Source organism: Callorhinchus milii, unplaced genomic scaffold, assembly GCF_018977255.1.
Source record: "Callorhinchus milii isolate IMCB2004 unplaced genomic scaffold, IMCB_Cmil_1.0 Scaffold7, whole genome shotgun sequence".
NCBI lineage: Eukaryota > Metazoa > Chordata > Chondrichthyes > Chimaeriformes > Callorhinchidae > Callorhinchus > Callorhinchus milii.
The window spans coordinates 17,319,160-17,343,998 of NW_024704748.1; the positions used below are offsets into that span (position 1 = coordinate 17,319,160).

Here is a 24,839-nt window from a genome sequence, read left to right on the forward strand (position 1 = left end):
CCAAGGCGTGTGATCTCGCGATGTTCGCGCCCCCGCTGGCGGTTGCCGTGGCGACGGGGCCTGGCTCAGGCCGAGGGTAAGCCGCCGCCGCCGCTGCTGCTGGTGATGGATGTCTAATGCTCTCCCCCCCCCCCCCCCCCCACACACACACACACAAACACTCTCTTCGTTGTTTATTTAATTACATTGTGAAAACAACGATTACATTAGATAATCGGAAATTATTTCTGTTGGGAAAATAATAATATGTACGTTTGGGGACACCGCATGCCCATTGCCGCTGCTGGGATGGCGGTAGGCGAACTGGGTGGATCGGGGGCTGCCTCCGCCGAGCAAATTTCTTATGCTTCCATGTTCTTATGATTGAGCGCTTTGAGACGTCTGGAAGATGTGAAAAGCGCTCCTGAGACGCCGTCCGGCGTGGAGGGCGCGATACAAAGCCAAGTTCTTGTTGTTGTCGAAAAGCGCTCTTATCAAATGCAAGGATTATTATTCGTAGACAAGTCAGGGCCCTTCAGTCATTCAGAGACGATAAATCCTATTCGCTGCTCCTCACAGTGGAAATGCTCCTCAGAGAGGAAAATGCTGCGTATATACTATGCTGGGGTGACCCTATTTTGTAAACCAAATCGGGGGCCACACGTGTAAAAAATTGAACTCGCTACAATTTTCTGATACTATCAGTTGCTGGAAAAGATTATTGGATTTGTGGCTGTATTTCTCTAACGAGTGTATGTGTTTCAGAATGGTATTGTTGTTGCTCAGCTTGTTGCTAAACTCGAGACAGAACAAATTTGGCCCTGGGGACACAATACCTAATTCCAGGGACACCCTGGAATCAGGGACATATGGTCGCCCTGTCCTGTAGAGATGTATAATTTTTTTTGAAAAAGATGCACTCACTGTAAAACAAGAGGACATAGGTGTATAGTTGCAAAGGGTATTTGAAGACACACACCAGGAAGGTTTTTTGTTATCCTAAGGGTTACTCCACTACAGTTATCTAATCCTATTTGTTGCTCCTCACTTTTGTCCTTCTACCAGTCCTCTTGTAGCTAGAATTTATTTCATCAGCTTCCTAAGGTACTAATTTTCATCCGATTGGCAAACACATGCTTTTCTTTTTATTGTTCATGCCTATGACATTGTAACATTGGGCACATAATCTTCTGTTGTAACATCCTCAAAGATGGATGGTTCCAGCGTCTGAGGACGAACTCCCGACGTGAAAGGCACAATATAAATATAATTTTGTTGTTGTTAGGATAAGTTCATAACAGCTGTAACTCTTACTTAGTCAGCCTATCCATAAAACCAGGAGTAATAAACAAGAACATATTTGTTTTTTCATGGTAATTGATTTTAAAAAAAGGATACAAAAACTTGATTCTTCATTTGAAGAGGAAGGGACCCACTAACAGCTGTGAAGTAAATAACCAATATTTGTTTTATAAATATTATGCAAGTAAAGATGTTTTGTTTTGCATGTTGACTCCATTCTATTTGGTTAATCAGATTTTTCCAATATATGCCGTGTAGTTAATTAAAAGTTGTCATGAAGTAAAACTGTGAACACAATTTATTACCTTTTCCTTAAATTTCACTCTGAGGTGTGGTGGATGAACCTGCTTCCTCTAGTGTCTAAGACAGAAAATTGTGCTGTCTTTAAATTCTTGATTTTCCTTTCTTCCATTTTACTTTTCAGTTTCCCCTAGTTTCTATGTTTAGTTCAGTTTCGTACCCTACTAAAACCTGACTTCTCAGTCAGAACTTCTTTCTGCTCCCAGTCTTTGTGAAAACTTATTTGAAATAACATTGGATTACTTGAAAACGTATTTATTCATTGCTTTGATACTGTGAGGCAATATGAAAACTTGTCATGTTTACTAGTTTTTATATTTAAAAAAAAAGCTGCAAGAATTCTGCTTTGCTTGCAGTCAGCTTGGAGGAGGAATGATGTGGCAGTATAACCGCAGGTTGCTGGATCCATCACATGTCCCACATCAAATTGGCACTTATAATGGGCTCACAGCTCCTCTTTCCCCCCACCACCTAAACACTAAACAGTATGATGCTATGTTAATAAGTGTACATTATTATTTGTAGCAATGTGACATTTTGCTTACTTTAAATATATGCCTCAATTTATCAGACTACAGTACAGTTAAACTTTAGCCTATTTGCTTTATGGATTTTATGCTGAAAATAAGTGACTCATTTGCTCTTGGTTCTTGAAGCTGCAGAATGGGCATGTGAAAATGACCCATATGAAGCTCATTATTTGCTTTGATTGTTGTGGCGTTGTGGTCTTTGAAAAGCACTTCATATAGAGAGAGGAAACATTTTGGAATATTTACAATGCCACCTGCTGCTTTTAAGTTGAAATTATTACTATGATCTGAAAAAAAGTTTTTAAATATGGTATGTAGCGTACACTGAATTATTTTCAAAGTGATGTGGAGGTTCACTGAGAGAGAAATTGAACTTTCAGACTGTTAAGAAGACAGTATTGAAAGAGAAAATGGAACACACAACATTATTGCAATTACAAGTCTCAAAATGGATACATCAAAAATAAAATTTGGTAACCATTAAGTACTTTATTATCCTTGCCAACAAATTGCAATTGAGCAAACTGTGACTAATGTGGTCTTCCTAAAGTTTGCCTCTGTTATGTTTATGCCAATAATGACATCTGATTATTTAAAGTTTAAAACATACAGCCTTTGAAAATGATCTTAGTAAGATATAATTTCCAGACTTTGAGTTAAAGACAGCAATCATGGTATCATTTGTGTTGATCTTGTGAAATTAAGAATTAAACACTATTTGTTTTTTGGTTTAAGAAAGCAGTGTTTGATTCACCTAAATGTGAAAATAATCACAATTGTGTTTCTGCAATTTAAGTAGGAGGTGGTATTGATAGACCACCAGGATAAGAATGTAATAACTTACAACTATGATGGTAAGAAGTATGTGTATGATTATCATCCTGTTGTACAAACTAAGAGATAAAATAAAGAATTGCATGGCAGTGAGCATATCATTGAAATTTGTCCTGTTGGTTCTGATTTCCCTCAAATCCAGGGGCTAGTTAATTCAGGTTGTATTTCTGATAGCTATAAAATAAGAAATTAAAAACTCTGCTTTCCACAAAGCATCAAGAGCCCCTCCGCCCGTAAATTAATTTGAAATAAATTGAGGAAGGGTTTATCACATAAATGTGATAGACTCATGTGATAGCATTTTACTACAGTAGATAACTCATATGATTCTAAAGTACTCTGGTACACAGGAATGTGATTTGATTTGCTACTTGTTTTGAAGAGAGATAAATTATGCATCCAAATTATGTGGATTATTCGAATGGATCGGCAGCAGCTCTGATCTCATTATGAAAGTCTCTGTATCTAGAACTAGGCAAAAAATTTCACTTGTCAATCAAGTTACCAGCTTTTCTCATAATGTTGTTTGCAGATGCTGCCAAGATTGTTACATTTCCTGAAAACAGAAAATAAAGTATTAGCACAGAAGGAAATAAACTCATTATTCTGGAAGTTCAGTTCACTTACATTTTTTTGAACCACTGTTTTAAACCAGTAAATCTTGTTACCAGTTATTCGTGATATGACGATTTTAAAAATATTATGCTGTTCATGGTACAGTAATTGCTTTATATAATGTATTTTAAACGCTGTTAGGATATTTTTCAGTATCTAGCCCTAAATAAGCACAAGTACCCCAAGAACTGGAATGCTGCTTTAAAGTTTTGCTACATAATCTATCATACTTAAAGGTTGTTAATAATATTACTCTCTGTGTTCTTCAGCACTACTGGGGAGAAAAATTGAGAGAAAGGGATTCAGCCATAGCAGAACTAATTTCATAGGAATTCCTTCCTAATCATGCATTTTCACATATGTTTGTTCTTAAAAACTTAAAAAAGTTTCATTCAGATGTTTTATCCTCCAACACTACAAAATCCATGCTGTCTAATGCTTTTTGTTTTGTCCATAGGGTCCAATATCCATAGTTCGTGACATGAGGAAGGAGCTATCAGTCTCAGACAACACACGTGAACCCACACCACATCCAGATTTATGCCCCAAAACTCTTTAGTGCTTCTGCCCTCTCTCCTCTAACAAAGGATATTGAATCCAGATGTGAGCACAGTTATTACTGTGCAAACACTTTTGAAACAAAAGCCCAAACAATATGGGCCAGAAATTTGAGAATAATGGGGTTGACAACATACTTTGCAAGCGGTCTGGAGTTGAATTTAATCATGCTGTATATATAGTACTTCATGGCATATTTTGTGATGGCTAAGTCAGTTCAGTGATTAACATAGGGCAAAGTGAACAGTAAAGTGTGTGAACTAGAAGAACAATGTTGTGGACAGTGAGTGGTACAATGAACTATTTGAGTTTTGATAGGAGTATTTATTCACTAAAATAAATGATATGATGTAGCTATGTAATATTGCAAAGGAAACTGGAATGAAATAAGTAACTGAGAAGACGACAGAAAGTTTGGGATGGAAGTTAACAACAACAACAACAAAATTACATTTGTATAGTGCCTTTCATGTCGGGAGGACATCCCAAGGCGCTGGGTTAAGGTTAGAGTTAAGGTAAAATATTTGGTACAGGGTAGTCCAACAGATTGGACTAAGACAGTGTGTTGTATAAATTTTACCCCCCACCCACCACACACACATTTAGTTGTTGGTATCAATTTTTGTATTGTTTCTACCATCTAGTGGCTGTGAGGGAGTAGCTTTAATGGTGACCTAGTAGCAGATCATCATCTTATTCTCACTGTTGAAAGTCCTACATTGCCCAGGAAGATCAGACAGATTAGAAACTTTTCCCTCCGCAAAAATTACAATTCAACAATATATATAACAGCGTTTAACTGACATTATTAACTATGGATGTTGTTGAATTAGCATTTCACGTATAACACGGCCTCTGAGCTATTTAACCCCACATTATAATGAGGCTATCCTGTACCAATAATTTCATTCATATTTCAGAAGGCATAATTAAGATGTTTGCCTTAATAAAATTATGCATTTGCAAATGTAAATTCCACTTGGCCTAGATTTATTTTATTTTCATTTTCTACAGAATACACAGTCATTATACCTGATGTGAAAGGCTTTACAGTGAAATTCATAGAAGTCTTATCTTTATAAATCATATAATTGCCAATGGTACATCAAGGTCATAAATAAATACTATGATTTGTGAATATCAAATGTCATAGTTAAACTTAAGTACACAGCCATGTGTACCATCACTTCCTGTGAACAGATAGGCCTCCATCATGACAAAGGCTTCCATCCAATGGAATGCATTATAACTATCAGTGGCCCTTGTACTGTAGTTGAATGAAAATAATTTGTTTTGATGATTGTTGGTAGAAAATAATAGAATATTTTTACATTACATGTGTTTACCTCGTGTAAACCTCTCCCTTGCTCAGTGTCAAGCTCTTCCATTGTTAAATGCTCTGAGACATAATGCATGAAAGTTGTTGGTGTAATCCACATTTCTTTCATAAAATATGTTACACGATAAATTTTGTATTAAGGAAATGCAATTAATTAAATTCAAAGCTACTTCGTTGTCCAATTTGTTTCTGTGTCAGTATTTTCATATAGCCTTTGCTCCCTTTTAGAATATAGTTGCAGTTACAATATTAATTCTCTAGGTGGCTTCAAAGACTGCTAAATCAATCTTTGAAGCAACCTAGAGTTTGGTTCCACATTTTTTTTAGCTAAATACAAAAATACTTAAGTATTTCAAGGTTGTTATGAGCAGCACTGCCTTCATAACGATTATTTGGCAAATGTATTTTTGCAATGGAATGAAAGCCATGTGTCAATTTTGTAGCAATGACATCAGGCAAAAATGATGCAACAGTGGATTTCAGTGTTATCTGTTATTGTATTCTGTGTTTGTAGATCAATAGAAAAAANCATGCTAAATACAATCAATACGATGTAATGATTAGGAATGAACAAAGTATGATGAACAAAGCAGAACTGAGAGAGTTTCCGTTATAAAACTGGGACCTAGCAATGTGTATTAAAGCCTGAATTTTACTGCTACAGTAATTGCTGTTAGAAACAAATGATTGCACAATGCACATTTTGAATTATATTTATTCAACTGGCACATCTAGATTTCACGGGGTTTGAATTCTATGCATGCAGAATATTGAAGGTATAGTTGATACAGAACTAGGGCTGAGTCAAGTGTGAGTCTGCCAACGATAATTGGTTTAATTGGCAGATTTTGTGACTGAATGGAAAACCTTTCCACTCAGTTTAATATGGTGTGTCGTGGCAAAATTGCAACCAAAACCCATATCTTAGCATTAAAACTAGGCAAATAATTTACGACATGCAGATAATCCCCCCTACATTTTAATCTAAGAATACAATGATTTATCATCAAAGCTAAAATAAATTAGCACCCAGTACAGTCTTTTCAACTTTGGTTGTAATTTCTCAGAAATTATGGAGCCTACAAAATGTTTCATAAATATTCTGCCTTTGCCTACTGAACACATGTACCTAAATTAGAGCCTTGGTAGAAGTTTTGAAATCCAAATGTTTATAGAAATATTTCTGATATAAATCTTTTAGAAAAAGAATGGTACATGGGAATTGCTGTAGGAGTAAATTGATGGCTCTAATACACATTGCTGGGTCCCAGTTTTATAACGGAAACGCTCTCAGTACTAATAACATCATACTTTTGTTTTATATTTTTAAGTACTCGATCAGCATTGTAACAATTTATATGGATCATGCAGAGTAGGTTTTCTGTATGTAACATTTTCCGCTCAAGAACCTGTTAATAATAATAATAATAATAATCCTTGCATTTGATTTAATGCTTTTCATGTCTTCTAGATGTCTCAAAGCGCTTCACAGAATATACTGTAAAGTGAATTGGCTGTATATTTGTGGGCGAAACACGGCAGCCAATTGCGCATGGCAGTGTCCCACAAACAGTCGTGGATTGAAAATGACCAATTTATTGTTTTGTTTTGGAGGGATTATTATTATTAGGCGTGTGGAGTAAGGAGTAAGTTGTCCCTTTGAATGAAGGATGGCTCACTTGGTTGATTCTTGCCTGAGTCAGAAAGTTATGAGTTCAAACCCCACATCAGGAATTTGAACTCACATAGTGACACTTCAATACAGTGCTGAGAGTGTGCTGCATTGGTTGAGGTACTGTTCAAATGAGACAAAAAACCAAGGTAATGTCTGCCTGTTCGGGTGGACACTAAAAATTCCATGGTACTAATTGAAAAGAGAAGGAATTTCTCCAAGAGACCTGGCAAACAATTCTCCAAATAAAATTAGTCATTCATTTCACGGTTGTTTGTGTGACATGCTGGATGGAAATTGGCTGCTACGTCCACCTACAAAATACACAGTCATTATACTTCACAGTAAATCCTGTGAAGCGCTTTGAAACGTCCTCCTGACGTGAAAGGTGCTATATGAAAAGCAAGGATTATTATTAATGTTGAATTTGTTTTGTACCTTATAGAACACAAACTTAGATCTTTCACTTTTCATTGGCAGAAGTATTATATTGCTTACTGAAGGAAATATTGCAATATTTCTAAAATTGGCCAAAGGTTCTTAAACATTTAAGCAGTTATTCAACCTCAATTGGCATTTTTATTGTGTGTTTCCAAAGCAACGATTGATGTTATGCAGGGCTAAAAGCTAAACCAAGTTGAAAAAATTGCTTTAGTGATTGAGAAGATTCTTCACTGTGAGACTGGCTGAATTTTGCAGTCGTCTTGCGACTTGTCTTATTTTGCATGTAACAATAAATAGTGTATTTTAATGTAGAGCTGTGCAGAAGCTTTTTCTGCGTTGGCAGAATTCTGGGAGTAAAGTACAATAGCACATTTTGCCTCTGAATAGCACAAAAGGATTACTATACTAAATGGCCCAACAATACCCTGTGATCTAAAATTTTTTTAAACAAACCGCACAAAATGTATTTGCAGAAAATTTAAAGTGCAATTTTTTTGATCTGAAGCATTTAAATAAGCATGTCTATTGTTTTAAGTCACCAGTTTAAAACAAACAATATATTCATATAAAATCTTTATTTTTTCTATTAATTTACATTGCAATAGAAACTGCACCATTGTATATTTTTTAAAAAAGGTTTATCTTGGAACCATGTGATTTTTTGTTTTTGGATAGCCGGGTGTCTGACATATGCGGAAACCCATCACCATGCTTAAAGAGTATCCAAACCAAACAGAATTCTATGCATCCCACCTACACAAGGAAATTCCAGAGAGAAATTGTTGGAATGGAATGTGCACTCTCCCTGGAGGGATGCATCCTGCTTCCCTAATTCCAGAAAGTATTAGGCACAGGTTGGCAAGAACCAAGGCTTTGGAACCCCATAGTGCGAGTTGGGGTACTGCTGGAGTCTAACCACGTAGTTTGCCTTTGGAAATATTGTCTGGCAAGCTTTCCCACTGCTTGTCCAAGTAGGACCACCCTACCCATTAGGGCTTTGGCGTGCATGGTTAGCAGGAGTTGAGTGGGACGATTCCATGGCCACAGTGACTAGTCCGTCCTTCCAAGTTCTGCTGATCAGCTGTGCTGATCTGTGCTGTCATCAGCAGTGCCTTGGAGTACTGCAGACCTGCCTAGCTCAGGAACAGGGCTACCGAGACCGGCTTAGCGGGCTGGCTCGATTCTGATATTCTGATGCCAAACATATTACCTTGGAGCCACTTCAGCTCCAAGGAGACCCCGCTTACCTCCACCCCATCCTACTTTGGTTCTCTACAGCTAATATACAGACTGTCAGGAAAGCCAGCTAATAATTACTTTGAGCCATATTAATTTTAAACTGAAAGACCCACATATTTATCCTTATTTGCTCCATCACATTATTGAAGTTGGCTAAACTGGATGCAGTGCAGTTTTTATCAATCTACATTTATTATAGACAAACAGATCTGTTTATTGCTTCAGACATACAAGGAATGAACTTGCTTGTATGACAACATTTTAATAATAATAATCCTTGCATTTGATATAGCGCTTTTCACGTCGGGCGGACGTCCCAAAGCGCTTCACAGAACACACTGTAAAGTGAATTGACTATTTGTGGGAGAACGCGGCAGCCAATTGCGCACAACAATGTCCCACAAGCAGTCGTAGATTGAAAATGACCAATTTATTATTGTTTTTGGTTTTGGAGGGATTATTATTTTAAAATTCTGTAAGAACATTAGAAACCATTTTGTTGCAAATTAGCTATATGCAGATATTGTCAAATAATGTATCAGAAAATATTAGTACTATATATACATTTTTGAAATCTTTGGATAAGAGTGTGTTGAACTGACCCATGGAAGTACAACCAGGAATGGTGGTGAAAACTATTATGGAGTACAATCTGTGTATCTGCAGAATGTACGAAACATAGAAATCATCTGAACAATCTAATCGATCCAATCTACTTGTGTTTTTCAGATTTATAAAATTGATGCCTTTTGGTTTCATTGTTCTGTAATTCGTTAAAATATTATGCAAATCAATGTAATTAATTACTAATCTGTTATTTACTGTGTCAGTCTTTCCTGATTTATTTCTGTGTAAAAAGGCTTAAATATATCACAACTGCATACTATGACAGCAGTTTTGTGCTGTTTAGAAATAGCTTTCATGAGGAGGAGGGAGATGCGATTGTGACTTACCTGTCTACGAGCTAAAGGGTTGTGATGAGCTGGCTTCCCTTCACTGTCATCTCCTCAGGAGGTAAAATTCTTCAGCCCACACTTTTGCTTAGCACTTAGTTGCTATTATTTATCCTTTGTGTTTTAGGGATCTGCCTAGTTTGTGCGATTGAGTTATGCTCTAGCTAAAGGCAGACCAGTTTTGTCATGATAGGCAAGCTCACATAGCCTCCCACACAGGGTCTTCCTCAAAGGGGAAAAGGAATGGCAACTTCTTTGAAGCAATACTTCCAAACAATAGGGATCCCCAGTGAGGCTTGATCTGTTTGACAATTATTTCTTTCTTACCACTACACATGTAAAACTATTAGACCATTATACGTCCATCTCCATTTCTAATGTGTTCCGCCCACATATAAAGATTAATGCTTTTATTTTGCCTATCATACATGTTGTGATTCTGAACCAAGTTTATTTTACATTCAACTTTAGGATTAAAATATGCAATGATATATCTGCAAACTAGTGGATTATATTTATTATAAATATAGGGCAGTAGGTACCTGCATAATTTGTATTGTTTACAAAGTACTGTTCATCTTGTATAATTCTATATTAGACTTTTTCAGATTGAATTGTTACAGGGTTGAGCTCCGTTCATGGCCCAGTGGTTGAAGGCACTGCCTATAGAACTAAGGTATATAAACCAGAAGATTACAGATTTGATTTCCAGTCTGTTGCTGATCTGGAGCAGTAATTGAGTTGATATAGTTAGTTCAGCGTTCCCAGGTTAGGAATGGGAAATCAGTTGGCATTCTCGCTCATTATAGCTATGCACTAATGCCTCCTGGAACTTGCATTACATTTTATTTTCAGTCATTTCTGTGAAGATGTGATTGCCTTGAATGCCCCCTATGATTGAATAATCTGCTAACACTCACTGTTTATACTGTTTATAACTGAACTTATGTTGGATGAAATAGCAGAGAGCTTGTGGAACTGAACCCTCTTAAAAGTTGACATCCTTAGTAGAGGAGGGGGGAGACAGGGAAAGATAATTGCTTCCAAAAAATGTAAAGGCAGCAATTGTCTAATATTGTGAAACAATATATGTTATAGAAATGGTACTCTATGACAGTAAAATTACAATTACTATAAAAATTGATAGTTTTAAGTGATTATTTGAGCTGGCTGATGGAATAATTAGTTCAGCATTAAATCTTTGAAGTGCTGCATGCTATGGTTCATTGAATTCTAAACCAGCATGCAAAACTTGCTGTAACAGCCAATTGCGCGGTAATTGACATGGTTAGATAAATGTGTCAAATACCACATTTTATTTTCAATGATTTCTCCTAAATCACTTGTCATTTTATCGAGAACAGCTATCTATTGTCTGCATTAAATGACTTATATTATTCTTCCTAAATTATTCTTTACTTTAATCATGCTAAACATTCTGATAATGAAATATTACAGCACACCTACAAAACCCAAGAACAAATCATTTTAAACAAAACTATACTTTGACATTATGCACCAGTTTCTGTTCTTTGTCAATACCGTTTGAGAATTCACATGGAGGATAAAGTCATGGTTCTCTGCACCAAAAATAAGAAACATTAGCGTACATGGCAGCATTTTGAAGTATTACTCTTTCATTTTTTTATTAAGAGTTGGGTGTATATCTTTTATATACTTTTTAATTGCTTTCTTCATTCATTAGCTTATATTTCTTCATCCATGTTATATGTCCACAACTGTTTGCCCAATGTGTCAAAACACTCCAGGGAACACCGAAGGTTAACTTTATCCTCTGATACTTCCTCCTGGGAGATACTATTTGGAATCACCTTTCATGGCCGGTTCATTCAACTCAGGTCAGGAACTGAGCAGGGCAAAACTGAAACCATTATTTCTGTATTGCAAAGCTATCCCATTTCTTCAATGTTTTAATGAATTCCACATTCTCTTGATCAATTTCCCCTAGAATCTAGAGTGGAATCATAATTGATTCCACTGGAGTCCTGTAGCTCAGTGGTTAGAGCACTCGCTTTGCAAGCGAGAGACCTGAGTTCAATTCCAGGCAGGGCGAAACCTTGGGCAAGTTTCCTTACTCCACACGCCTAATACTAATCCCTCCAAAACCAAAAAAAAATAATAAATTGGTCATATTCAATCTACGACTGTTTGTGGGACATTGCTGTGCGCAATTGGCTGTCGCGTTCGCCCACAAATATACAGTCAATTCACTTTACAGTGTGTTCTGTGAAGCGCTTTGGGACGTCCTCCCGACGTGAAAAGCGCTATATCAAATGCAAGGATTATTATTATTATTATTATAATCAAATGCTAGAACTAGTGATTCTGCTATAATCCCTGTATAAATGTTTTATGCCTTGTGCTCACACTTTTGATGATTTGGGTTGAGATTACCAGTAATCATTTTATTTAGGTTGCTAACAGCCAGCAGAGACATTTTCATCAGTTTTCTCAACCTCATTCAACTTCAGATGCCAAAGCTGGAGCACAATGTGCTAACCTACTGCACTATCCAATCACCTTTATTGTAAAGTCCTGTAGAGTAGTGGTTAGTCCCAGAGCATAGTGGTTAGCGGGCTCGCCTTGCAAGCGAGAGGCCCCGGGTTCAATTCCCAAGCAGAGCGAAATCTTACTCCACCTGCCTCTGTTTACCGAGCAGTAAGTAGGATCCCAGTCGTTAGTCAATCGGCAGATCACTTTCCGGGGGTAATAATCCCTCAAAAAGAAAAAAAAATCTGGTCACTAAATCCACGACTGTTTGTGTGACACTACTGTGCGCAGTTGGCTGCCGCGTTTCGCCCACAGAATACATAGTGAATCCACTTTACAATATAATAATGATAATCCTTGCATTTGATATAGCACCTTATCACATTATTAAGACGTCTCAAAGCGCTTCACAGAATATATTGTAAAATAAATTGACTGTATATTTTATGGGCAAAACGCAGCCGCCAATTGCACACAGCAGTGTCCTACAAACAGTCATGGATTGAGTAACCAAATTATTATTATTTTCTGAAGGGATTATTACCCCTCGGAAAGTGATCAGCCAATCAACTAACAACCGGGTTCCTACTTACAGAGGTTAATAACAAGACCGTGAACTCTCCACACTGCAGTTCGTAACCTCAGGAGACAGGCGGAGGCAATACTGTGAAGTGCTTTGAGGCGTCTCGACACGATAATTCGCAAGGATTATTATTATTAAAGTTCATTTTATTTTATAAAATAATAATCATGTTTTGTCTTTTTAAAAATAGTAAAGGGATACATTTGTACTACTCTGGAAAGAAATCAATATCACCTCCACGAGTGAACCAGTGTAGAGCAGGAAGATAGATTGATACCACTCACTCCACATTACGTTGCGATTGTTAAAAACAAAGTTATATGCATGTAAAATTAAGCACGTGCAGAATTCTGAAATTGGTATGGTGGTTTCTAAATTCAAAAAGCTGCTTGCATAATTTTGCAACTTAATAACATTTAAAAAATCAGTTCAATGAAAGTTCTTGGACTTTCTAAAGGACTTCCAAGAAATGTTGAGGGGACCATGGGGGAGGGGAGGTGAGAGGCGGTGGAGCTGATATTGATTCGCTCTTGCTGTATTTATAATGCAATTGGGTGATTCTCAAGTCACCTCCAGCTGGTCGAAAGAATGGGGCTCCACTCTGATTTATGCCAGAGGTTTCACAGCAAATGACCAAAAGAATGGGAGTGATTCACAGCAAAACATTCAGTTTCAACACAGCATGAGTCAATACACAGCATTATATCATTATTGACATACTGAATTTGTATATGCTGTTATTTTGCTTTTTGTATCCTTAGTTCTAGTTTTTGAAAATCTAGTATACTGTATTTCAATTGCAATCGTGTCACCCACATGTTAAGCTTTTGGAAACCGTATTTGATTCTCAAAACTATAATGCCGGTAGAATCGAGAACTACTTTAACATCTTAACTGTGGTGTACGATTAGGTATCACTCAAAGTAAATTATCTCAGGTAACCAAGAAATGTATCTTGATATAAATGCACATTATGAATTTTCAAACATCCAAACAAATGATAATAGGCTTGAAGCAAAATTATCGACATATTTAAAATAAATTTACAATTCTAAATGCTAGAAATAATTCCCTTTCCTGTTCAAAAAATAAACTTGGGCTTGTGGTGATTTCTGTCTGGATTGAGTATCATACCAATAGGAAAAATTCTGCTTAATTTTTTTAGAATCTATTTTGCAAAAACGCTTTAATATTGCATTTATAGTGGTAAAGAAGCCGTGCATTTTTCATATATATGACACAAAATAAATTTAGGGTAATAATGGAGATATACGGTATTGTTGATAATATGATATTTTTAAAATGCAACTCAAAATGTATACAGCTTTGTAATCTCAATTTTTTAAAATTGGAATAGCCTAATATGTTCAGATTTATTACAACCTTGGGCTAGGCAATTTAATTTGACTGGCTACCAGGTGGTCACATGACAAAAATGAGTTTATTGCATTGATTCATGTCTGGAGGGCAATATTTTTATGCAAATCATTTTTAGAGAAGCACACTGGTGGGATTCTGCTGTGCTGAAACTGGTGATACAGATGCCACTGAAAACTAGTTAATTTGCAAGGTTAAGATTTCTAGTTTAAAAAAAGTGTCTGCAATTGTCTAGCAAAGCAGTGGCGGTAAAATGGTTTATGTATATATGTGAAACCTATATTTGTATGTGTTTATAAAAAAGATATGGTACTATGGTAGTGAGTGACTGATCACAAGGAAGTTGTTCTAGCACTGTTTTCTCTGGCAGCCACAATACAATAAATATTTTCTGAATTTATTGATACCTAATTAAAAACATTAATCATTATTTCATGGTGTTATGAAAGTTTGATAACAAACTAGGTAAAATTTGTTATTTATCAAGGGTGTAAAGTTCATAGCACTGTATCTAATGTAACTGGAATGTTACATTAACCTACAAAAGTCTTTCCCTCACCTCTGCAACATCACTCTCCTCCGCCATTATTACTCCCTCTGGGATGCACAGGGCTCAATTATTCGAAGGCCCTGCACACTAGATTCTCCAACTACCCCCTACACAAGTTTTAGACCATCCAGAACTCTGCAGGGTTCACTTCACATCTGGCTCTGCAAGCCCATCACCCCAAGACGCATTGAATCGCAGGAAGCGTAGTCTTGAAGCATCACTGCATGCGCACATACAGGCTGCATTGAATTACGAATGTGAAGTGGTGATTATTGATTCAATCGGATTTTATACCACTTGTTACAGTTTTGCCTACAACTTAGACTTCGCTTAATTCATATACATTGTTATCCCCCGACTGATATGATTTATGTGAGTTTTACTGTAGTGAAATACAGCACTCAGATAGATATGTAATTCATAAATCTCTAGATAGTGGTAGCACTTTCAATATTTTTCCAGGCTTTCAAAGGGTTAAACCCTTAAGTGCTTAGACTATTTGGTTCAGAAAATGAGGGTTGCCCTTCTACATGATCCATCCAAGATGTCAAATATTGTGCAGGTATTCTACATCCATGGTACTTTAGATGGATTTGCATAAATCTTGTCCTTGTTTTGAACATTTTCCAATCACAAAAATGTGAATGTATTTTTTGAACTTCTGAAGCCTCAACTCAAATAATTATTTTTTTCTGAACTAGGATCAAAAGCATGCATTTAAATATTTGCACAGATTATATATGTGTACAAATTATAAAGATAAACAATTATATATATTATATATGGTTGTTTAATTGCAATAGTACTGTCTTGAATAAAATCACAGGTGAAACTACAGAAGCATTGATGGAGCACCGAATTGTACCAAGGGAGTTGAGTAGGCTGATTGAATCTGACGTGAACAGTAGTGCAGTGTTGAATAAAGATTCTTTGGATCATTAAATTCCTGCAACAACAGCATGTCTTTTAACATGGATCAGGTCTACTGAAAAGCTAACATTCTTAGAGAATCTTACTGAAATACTTTCTTCATTGTACTATCCATTAAATATGCCTTATTGTATATTCATAAAACTATTATATTTAACTGTATTTTAATGCAACTCACACATCTTACCATAAAGTCACAGGATGATAAATTGTACAGATGGAGGTCTGTGTCCCATATTATAAGTTGATATAAAAATTCTATCGCAGATATCCATGAAATATTCTATTTATAACACTGCACTTGCATCAACTATTATGTGGCAATGTAACTGTATCATTGTGCATGGAACGATAATTGTATTTCCTCATTGTCAGGATCAAACAAGTGGCTTAAAAAGTTTAGCTTGGACAATAGTTTTTTAGATCAATGATAACATTTGCAAGTTCTTGGATTAAAGTGAATCTGGTATTTTTTAAAACATCTTGCCAGGGTATAAATTAATTCATCTTCTAAAAAATGCATCTTCTCAATAACCCAAAGTAATTGTTAGTAGAGTTACAAAGAAAAATTCCACCAGGGAACATCTTTTTGCAGATTAAGGCGCAATTGTTTAATGGTAGACTTGTGATTTATTTAACCCCTTTATAGTTAAGTACAGGAAGGAATTTACTTCAGATGCATAGGTTAATGTTACTGTTTAAATGATCTGATAAGTAAACCAGTCATCAAGAGTTATGAAAGTAATATAAAATTTGAAAAATATTTGTTGATATAATAACATTATGAATAGAAGTCCAAATGTTACTGCTTCCGAATGAGAGATTAAAGTATAAATGGAAGATTAAAGCTTGAAGATTTAGCCACAGTTCTGGCACTGAGGTTTTTCAATCGTAAGTTTTTTTNATAATCCTAATGTTTGAAGGCATCAAATTTAATGCCAATTAATTTTTAAGATGATCTATCACTCTAGTAAATTTCATCTTCATAAGTGAGATATTACGGCTGTTAGTCTCAATTATGGACACAATGATCCTTTCAGGCCTCACAAAAATAGGAATATTTAATAATTTGTTAAAGGATCAGTGTTATTGTTTTTGATTCATCTACAATTTGTTTCATAGCTATCAAATGTATTCTTCACAAACTAGCAAACTCTGCAAAAGTTCTATTCATATTGACAAAGGTTGCAATCTTCTGTGTTGAAATCTTTTTTGTTGCGATGTTGTTTATATGTTTATCTTAAACTTATGATTCATGCTGAAAGTTTGTGTCCATTAGATAAGTGGTATCAGTTTTGAAGAGTAGAACACTTTCCACTTCAGTCCACTAGTATCTGCATCAACCATTCCTAAATCAATTGTAGCTAAATTGTACAATAAACTTCTCTCTAAACCAACAATTCTTCTTATATTTCTGCATGCAGGAATTTTACTAAAATGTAGAATTATTTAAGAAGTGGCAGATTGTTTGATGATAGCATAAATAAATATATCATTCATATTCATATGTAGCGCTACTCTTTGTTTCGGGTACAATTAAAGAATAAACAATTACATGATTTATTAAAAATGTTTTCTATTTTATCATGTTGTGCCGCAAGGATCCCAAAGATGAAAGAAAAATGTGGTAACCCGCTATATCACCCAGTCTGCCTTTTTCCTTAGAGGAAGAAAAAATGTGTAAGTTGAATTGGGTAGAGAAGAAAGTAGCTCCTTGTTGATTGATATGTTAGTCTGAGGCATTTACGTTAGACACACATTTAAATGTGTTCCAAGGACGTACTTATTAAATGGTTTTCTTCCTTTTGACAGCATGTATGATTGTAAAGCTGAAGGCCACTTCTGTTCAGAAATACAGAAGTTCTCTGCTGTTAACCTTTGGGCCGTCTGCGTGAGCCTGTCTCCAGGTTCACTGAGCGAAGGGTTGAAGGAGGTTACCAGGTAGGGTGGGATGGAGCCAGGGGAGGCCATGGAGTGATTAGGGGATTAAGATTATCTTTAAAAATGAAATCTGGTCTGGGTAGGAGATATGCCCTGTGGGAATCAGCAGGCCTGATGTCAATCGATCACATCATCTTCATTGAAATCTTGAATGTTATAAAGTTAATGCCATGAAATGGATTGTACTCTCGATTTAATGTACTACTGTACTAAGATGAAAGTGCCCAATGCACACAGATAAATCATCAGAGATTCAGTTAGTCAGAAAGCTTAGTTTGCCGTGGCTGACATAATTTGAGACCATACAAACCTTTAGTTTTTATTCCATTTTATGTTAAAACCTTCACGTTATTTACTGTTGATTTTGACCTATAGGCATTATCAAAATATAATAATGTCAGATTATTCTGAAATGAATAGCTGTTGAAATAGCTATCAGATGGCAGTATTAGTGTTTCATTAACTCTTTTTATTTCATGTATCCTTGACTCAAAATTTTGGAAACTGTCTTCAATGAATCGAATTACCAGGATTTTTTGACTTCTCCTTCCTCACATTCCCTCACAGCATTTATGCAATGGATCATCTATTTCGACAAATAATGCACCATATAGCTGGGTAAGAGTTACATTCTGTGAAGGCTTTTGGAAATACTGGAGAAGAGATTCCACCTGGGTCTAGATTTACTCTATTTATTTAACATTTTACACCATCCATAATTTGACAAATTGTTGAATTCAGCCTAATCTTTGAAGCTGGGTTTGTAGTTTTCAAAAGCGTTTTACAGAAAATTGTCTTCAAAATTCAGACTATATTTAAGAATTTGCCAAATTCCGGATCCTCCAAAATGCTAAGAAAATATGTTTTTAGTAAATATTTGTGCTTATTATTCAGAGATTTTAGTGCTTGGGAATTACATTTTTGTTACGCATTAAGCATTGGTATAGCATTGCTAAATTTATAGTGAGCTTTTATTTACTCTGTCCCAGAACCTATGACTGCAACAACAGTGCAACTGAGTTGAGTCATTGTAACACCTATTCCCGCTAATAATGTCAGCACAATAACCAGCTTTACCATCAAGCAGATGCATTTCAAGGGATAACCGCGGGATTAGGCCGCTTTGCTGTCTGTGAGAAATATAGAAATTCAGCATGTTTACTCCATTAGGCAATGCCCTTCTTTTTATAGTGGACATATATGGCAGTTACTATTCTTTGTGACATTTAAGCACAGTTGATAAGGGGTCTGATTTATTTAATATATATTATTTCCACCAGAGTAAAACTGAATATTGTATCAATTTACTAAATTTTAAACTGGTCCAAAGGACAACGAATGAGGTTTAACTAACACATTTATTTTATTTGCTGAGCAATGGGCACTTACTATACTTTACCAGTGCCAGCCTTGACATACTGTTACCCAATGGAAATTAATATTTACATATGCCACTCTAGAGTCTTTCACATAAAGTATAACAAAGCAAAATGAGAGTATGTCTGGCATATTAGGAGATAAGCCTAGTGCTTGTGCCACACCTAATAGAAAAGCAGACTCTTCATTTCAAAATCATTAAACTATACGTGAAAACATAAAAGAACAGAAATCCATTTTCAATATTGGTGTAGTACCCAAAGGAAAAATGACATCTATTATGAAGTTTCTTGGCAGAATTTCTCAAAACTCTACCAGAATTTATTTATTTGCCATTTGATGATCTCCCTGGAGAGTTGTTTGTGTTCAGAGAAGATTTATGAACTCTTTAAATGCTAATTAGTTTAAAACACACCAACATGTTATTATAATAGACAGTAAGGAATGGCATTAATCTGTTTGCTTTAGGAGGCATAATTATTGGTACTGTATAATATACATATAAATTAATCTTTTTTTAAAAAAATTAATCATACCAACAATTAACTAGGAAAACATTGAGAATTTAATGAAGGGAAGTTATTGCTTATGTCTTTAAATAATTACACTAAATGCAAAAGAAGTGTGCTTCACCAATACCCATGAAATTCGCCAATTTATAAGCAGGCGTTTAAACAAGCTTCTGATTTACAGGAGAAACAGGAGACATTGGTCAGTCTCTGTGTTACATGTTTTTTTTTGTCAAGGGCTGCCATGTCAGAAGATGTTGTGTGTAGAATTCAAAGGTTTGCCAGTAGTTAAAGCCATGTTGTTTTTCTGCCATGCGTAGAAATAACCTTCTTTTGAAAATGCAGTTCTATATCACATTGTGACAGGTAGAATTATTGCTATTAATCTTGGCCATGATGTATTTATAAAAGGTTAATTTGGTCCCGTTTTACAAAGCATATCACTGCTAATTCATGCAAAAATAAAATTGCTCTTCATCATTTAGCAAAAAATGCATTCTTGTTTCTCATTAAATTTCACCGAATGCTATTTTCATTCTCATGCTAGACTTAAATGACTCCTAAGACTAGAATAATATTGAAGAGGAATACTCAGGAAAGTATCTTTATTTGGTCAATGAATTTACATTAATAAATCCACTTTGTCTTCCTTCATAGTGAACATCTGTTCATATATGAATATTTTTACATTGAGATTTACTGTGTTTTTAAACAAGCTGGTTACGTCCAATCTATACTGAACACTGTTGCTAAACTGATGGAATGGTGAAAGAGGAGTATCAGGGTTAGAATTACATTGAGGTATTTCTTTCCACCTGACTGTGTAGGTTCCTATAAATGAAATATGTGTTATTTCAAGTACCCTGATGAATTAATGTTTTAAGGCTGAAATAGAGATTAAAAAGGAACAGGTGAAGAATAGCTAATGGAAGTCAGTTCTGATAATACATTATGAGTTGGAAACATTGCAGAAAGGCTATAAATAATGTGATGCAAATAATGTTCACTGTAAGAAAATGAGAAAACCCACAGGTTGTATACTCTTCAAACATGTGTACTATGGACAATTTCAGGCAGTAGAAATAAGGCTGTTGTCCATTATAATATAATGTCTGTCTCTTTTGATAATTTTCCATTATTGTTTTAAAATGGGCATTTGTTTCCACAACCGTAATTATTCATGTGAATTTTATAATTCTACAATTGAGTGGTTCATCCTATTTGGCAACACAACGTTTAAAACATGTGAGTATATATAATCTAGCACGCACAATTTTTTGTTCAACATCCAGATCTGTTTTGGCAGTATTTTGTAATGCAGCTTTACAATTGGTTTTTTAGATTTCTTAACTTGAAAAAACAATTATTAATATTGGAAAGATTTTCATGGTAATGAAAGCAATATAGCTACCTTCTTTGAAAACATTGTGATGTTCCCAACCTTTAGAATTAAAATCAATTTTCATCTGAATTGCACATTAGAATTAGAAATCATGGCTGTAACTTGAATGAGACTGATATTTATATTCAGTTTTATTATGTTTCAACACTAACAGATGCAATGACAGAAGTTACATACTATAGATGTACTAACAAACCATGTATTTTGTTTTTAAAGAGATTACATTCTAACAGAAATGAAGCCTTCTCATCCTTTTTTCTTTTAACATTTTAGTTTTCCATTTATAGTGATGGGTAAATCGAACACATGGTGCATACTTGCATCTTAAACAGCAGCAAAATGTAATCCCTAATTTATGATGAGTTAGCTGATTTCTACTGTTCAGCTATATATGTGCTACAACTGGCCACAGTGTGCCCAGATTAGAGAGGACAATTTAGCTAGGGTTCCTTAACTAGCAATGATAGTCTGTGGTGTGAAAATGGTCCAGCCTGAAACAAGTAATTACCTAAAAAAATCAGAGGTGTAGTTGGCAATATTTTGGAAGCAGTGGGATATAGGCCAGCACGATGTACTCACATTTATTGAGGAGGTAAAATAATAAGTGGATTAAACCTCAAGAGGCTTCTGAGTACTTGAGTGTTTTTTCTGTTGAAAACAGCTTCACTTTGATGGGATGTTTTCAGTGAACATTCATTTCTCACACACAAATAATTTTCCTTTTGCCCCCGAGCTCATATTCATCCTGTATATAAGTTTCATATTTTGTACACAATTGAATGAAAGAAATGATGAGTGACTCAATGGGTTCAAATTTATGTTGCGACGAGACTGTATGACAGAATGGGTGAGGTGGTGGTTGATTGGTTCAAAGTCGATAAATGGATTGGTTAGAGACTGCATGGGTTGGAAAGTAACTGGATAGGTGAGAGGTAATATGAAGCAAGAAATAATGTGTGGCCAAATGGGGCACTGTGTATATCCTGATAACTTTTTTAAAAAATATTATCATTAATCTAACACTTCAACAGATATCTTTGAAGAAATACTGCAGCTGAACAAGGGAAAGTTATTACTTATTAGTCATTTTTGGGCCTCACCACAAAATATACTGCAATTAAATTACAAAGCAGTTCCATCACTCATAAAAAATATCTGTTTCACTGTTCAAATACTATTCTACTCTTTCAGATTCTTTTTAGCAAATACCTTAACATTCATGAGAGGCACCAATTTTTAATGAAAGTATAGTTTCAACTGATTTAACATTCACAAAGTTCAATAACAACTGAAAAATGTTCCAACCTTTTCTTACTAGCATTATATAAATAGATGTTAACATCTCCCAATTAAATAAAACCAACTGAATTCTTGAATAGGGAATGCAATTCTTGCTTTCAGAATTTAGGCTATGCAACTCATTCAAAATGGCTGTGGGTGGTGAATTAGAACAGCAAAAGCCCTTCAATTGTTATTGGATAGCTGCTTATAGAAAGGTCTTATCAGTGGCTGCTGTATTGAAAGTGCAACCCACACACTATCATTATTCATTCTTTTCAACTAAAGAGGCTTGTTTTTTTTCCACAGATGTGAGCTTCTTCTTTAGCATTTCTAACTGTCGATTTTTTTGTTCTGTTTGTATGAGATACATCATTCAAGCTGTGTCATTGACATATTTGACAAGTTAGGCGTTAAATAAAAGTTTACAGAAAAAGCCTTTAATGTTGCATTATTTTACAGCATGGTTATACCTCTGACCAAGGAAGAGATTTTCTACATTCTTTTTATCATCAGGTAAAAATTAAGAAGGTGGAATCAAGTGGTGCTCTTGATCTCTGAAAATAATTTCAGCAATTATTTTCTGCAGTACTATAGGCTTTACATCATTGTCAAAAGAATTGCACAACCACTCACACAGAAGCTTCTGCAACAAATCAACGACAGATAGAGGGTTTTTACTATATTGTGACTAAACATATTCAGTCAGAGTACAATGACTAATCTAATTCACCAACTTCTCATAGGCCATTTTATTAGAATCATTTTATGTATCAACAGCAGTTTTTAGAACCAAGACTCCAGCAAATCTGAAAGGGTTTGCTTCAGCTATAGAGAGTACATAATTCTTTCCTTAAATGAGCAGGATTAAGCTTTACAGTATTCTATCCAACAAACATTTCAACTGATGTCATACAACAGCAGCATTACCCCCTAAACTGTTTGGTTGGGACTCCAGAATAATAATACTGCCTTCTAATAGTCCTTTCACTGAACTTTAAGTTGCTAGTTAATTATAGTAGGCAAGTTGTTTTTATGCACATGTTAAAACAATCATCTATACAATTTCCATATTCCACATAATGTATACCATTCAACCGTAAGTTAAATTTAGAAAGTACTAGTATATTTAGGAAAGAGTCATACATTCACAGTTAACAATAATTAGAAAAATACATATAATAGTACTTTTTCAATCAGACAAAATGGTTTAATTTTGAATTGCTTTTCTCAGCTGCTTTGACTGTCTTTGTTTCTGGTACTACTGTACTGTTTTCCATGGATCCTATAGATTTTGTGACCAGCTGAGCTGGGAGCTTAGTACACCTTGATGATTATAAAGACAGTGACATGGTATACTGGTGTATTTATTCACCCCATACTGATCTTGAGTATGTTTATATGCCTCTTAACAAAGCGTTGTTTCACAGTAAGAGTTTAACCTATACATGTGAGTATCTCATGAAATCAGTGGAGCATGTAGGAAAGGTAAAGCGATAATAGTGGGTGATTTCAATCTCCACATAAATTCGGAAAAGTAGGTCAGAAGAAGAGTTCATTGAGTGTATGAGAGATAACTTTCTAGAGCAGCATGCCAAGGAACCAACTAGGGGACAGGCCATCCTTTTGTGTAACAAAACAGGACTAGTCGGCAGTGTAGGTATTCAAAAAATCCTCTTGCGCAGAGTGATCACAATATGATTCAATTCTGCATTAAGTTAGAGAGGGATATAGTTAAATCTGAGGCAAGTATTCTGAATTTAAATAGGGCTAATTTTGTAGGTATGAGGAAAGATTTAGGTAAATAGACTGGAGAATAAGATTAAGAGGTAAAAATGTAGACCAACAGTGGAAACTATTTAAGGATGTAGTGCAAAATTCTCAGCGGTCGCATATTCCCTTGCAGAATAAGAGTACCACAGGGAAAGCAATTCATTCGTGGCTAACAAGAGCAGTTAAGGAAAGCATCAAATTGAAAGAAAAGGCTTATAAAACTGCCAAGAAAAGCAGCAAATCTGAAGATTGGGAGAGTTTTAGAAACCAGCAAAATAAAACTAAAAAACTAATTAAGAGTGAGAAACAGGAGTATGAGGGTAAGCTTGCTAGGAACATTAAGTCTGATTGTAAAAGTTTTTACAAATATATTAAGACGTATAGGCTAGTGAGGGTAAATGTAGGTCCACTTCAGTCAGAGACGGGAGAAGTTGTAATGGGGGATAAGGACATGGCAGAGTCCCTAAATGGGTACTTTGCATCTGTCTTCACCCTAGAAGACACAACAAGTCTGCCAACAATAGAAATGCACCAAAGGGATAAGGACAGAGAGCAACTTAGGGAAATTTTCATGAGTAGAGAATTGGTGCTAGGGAAACTGTTAGCACTAAAAACTGACAAATCCCCTGGTCCGGATGGCTCGCAACCCAGGGTTTTAAAAGAGGTAGCTTATGAGATAGTGGAGGCCTTATGTCTGATCTTCCAAAATTTCTTGGATTCTGGAACACTCCCCGGATTGGAAGATCGCAAATGTCACGTCACTATTTAAAAAAGGTGGAAAGGAAAAGATGGGGATCTATAGGCCAGTTAGTTTCACATCAGTGATAGGAAACATTTTAGAAT

General features: G+C 35.4%; 1 long non-coding RNA gene across 1 annotated transcript; it reads left to right on the plus strand.

Moving 5' to 3' along the window:
- Window positions 1–2: 2 nt before the first annotated feature.
- LOC121849478 lies at window positions 3–5,639 on the plus strand. The gene is made up of 2 exons (XR_006085238.1): window positions 3–76; window positions 4,018–5,639. It is a non-coding gene; the product is annotated as an uncharacterized LOC121849478 (long non-coding RNA).
- The last annotated feature ends 19,200 nt before the right edge of the window (window positions 5,640–24,839 follow it).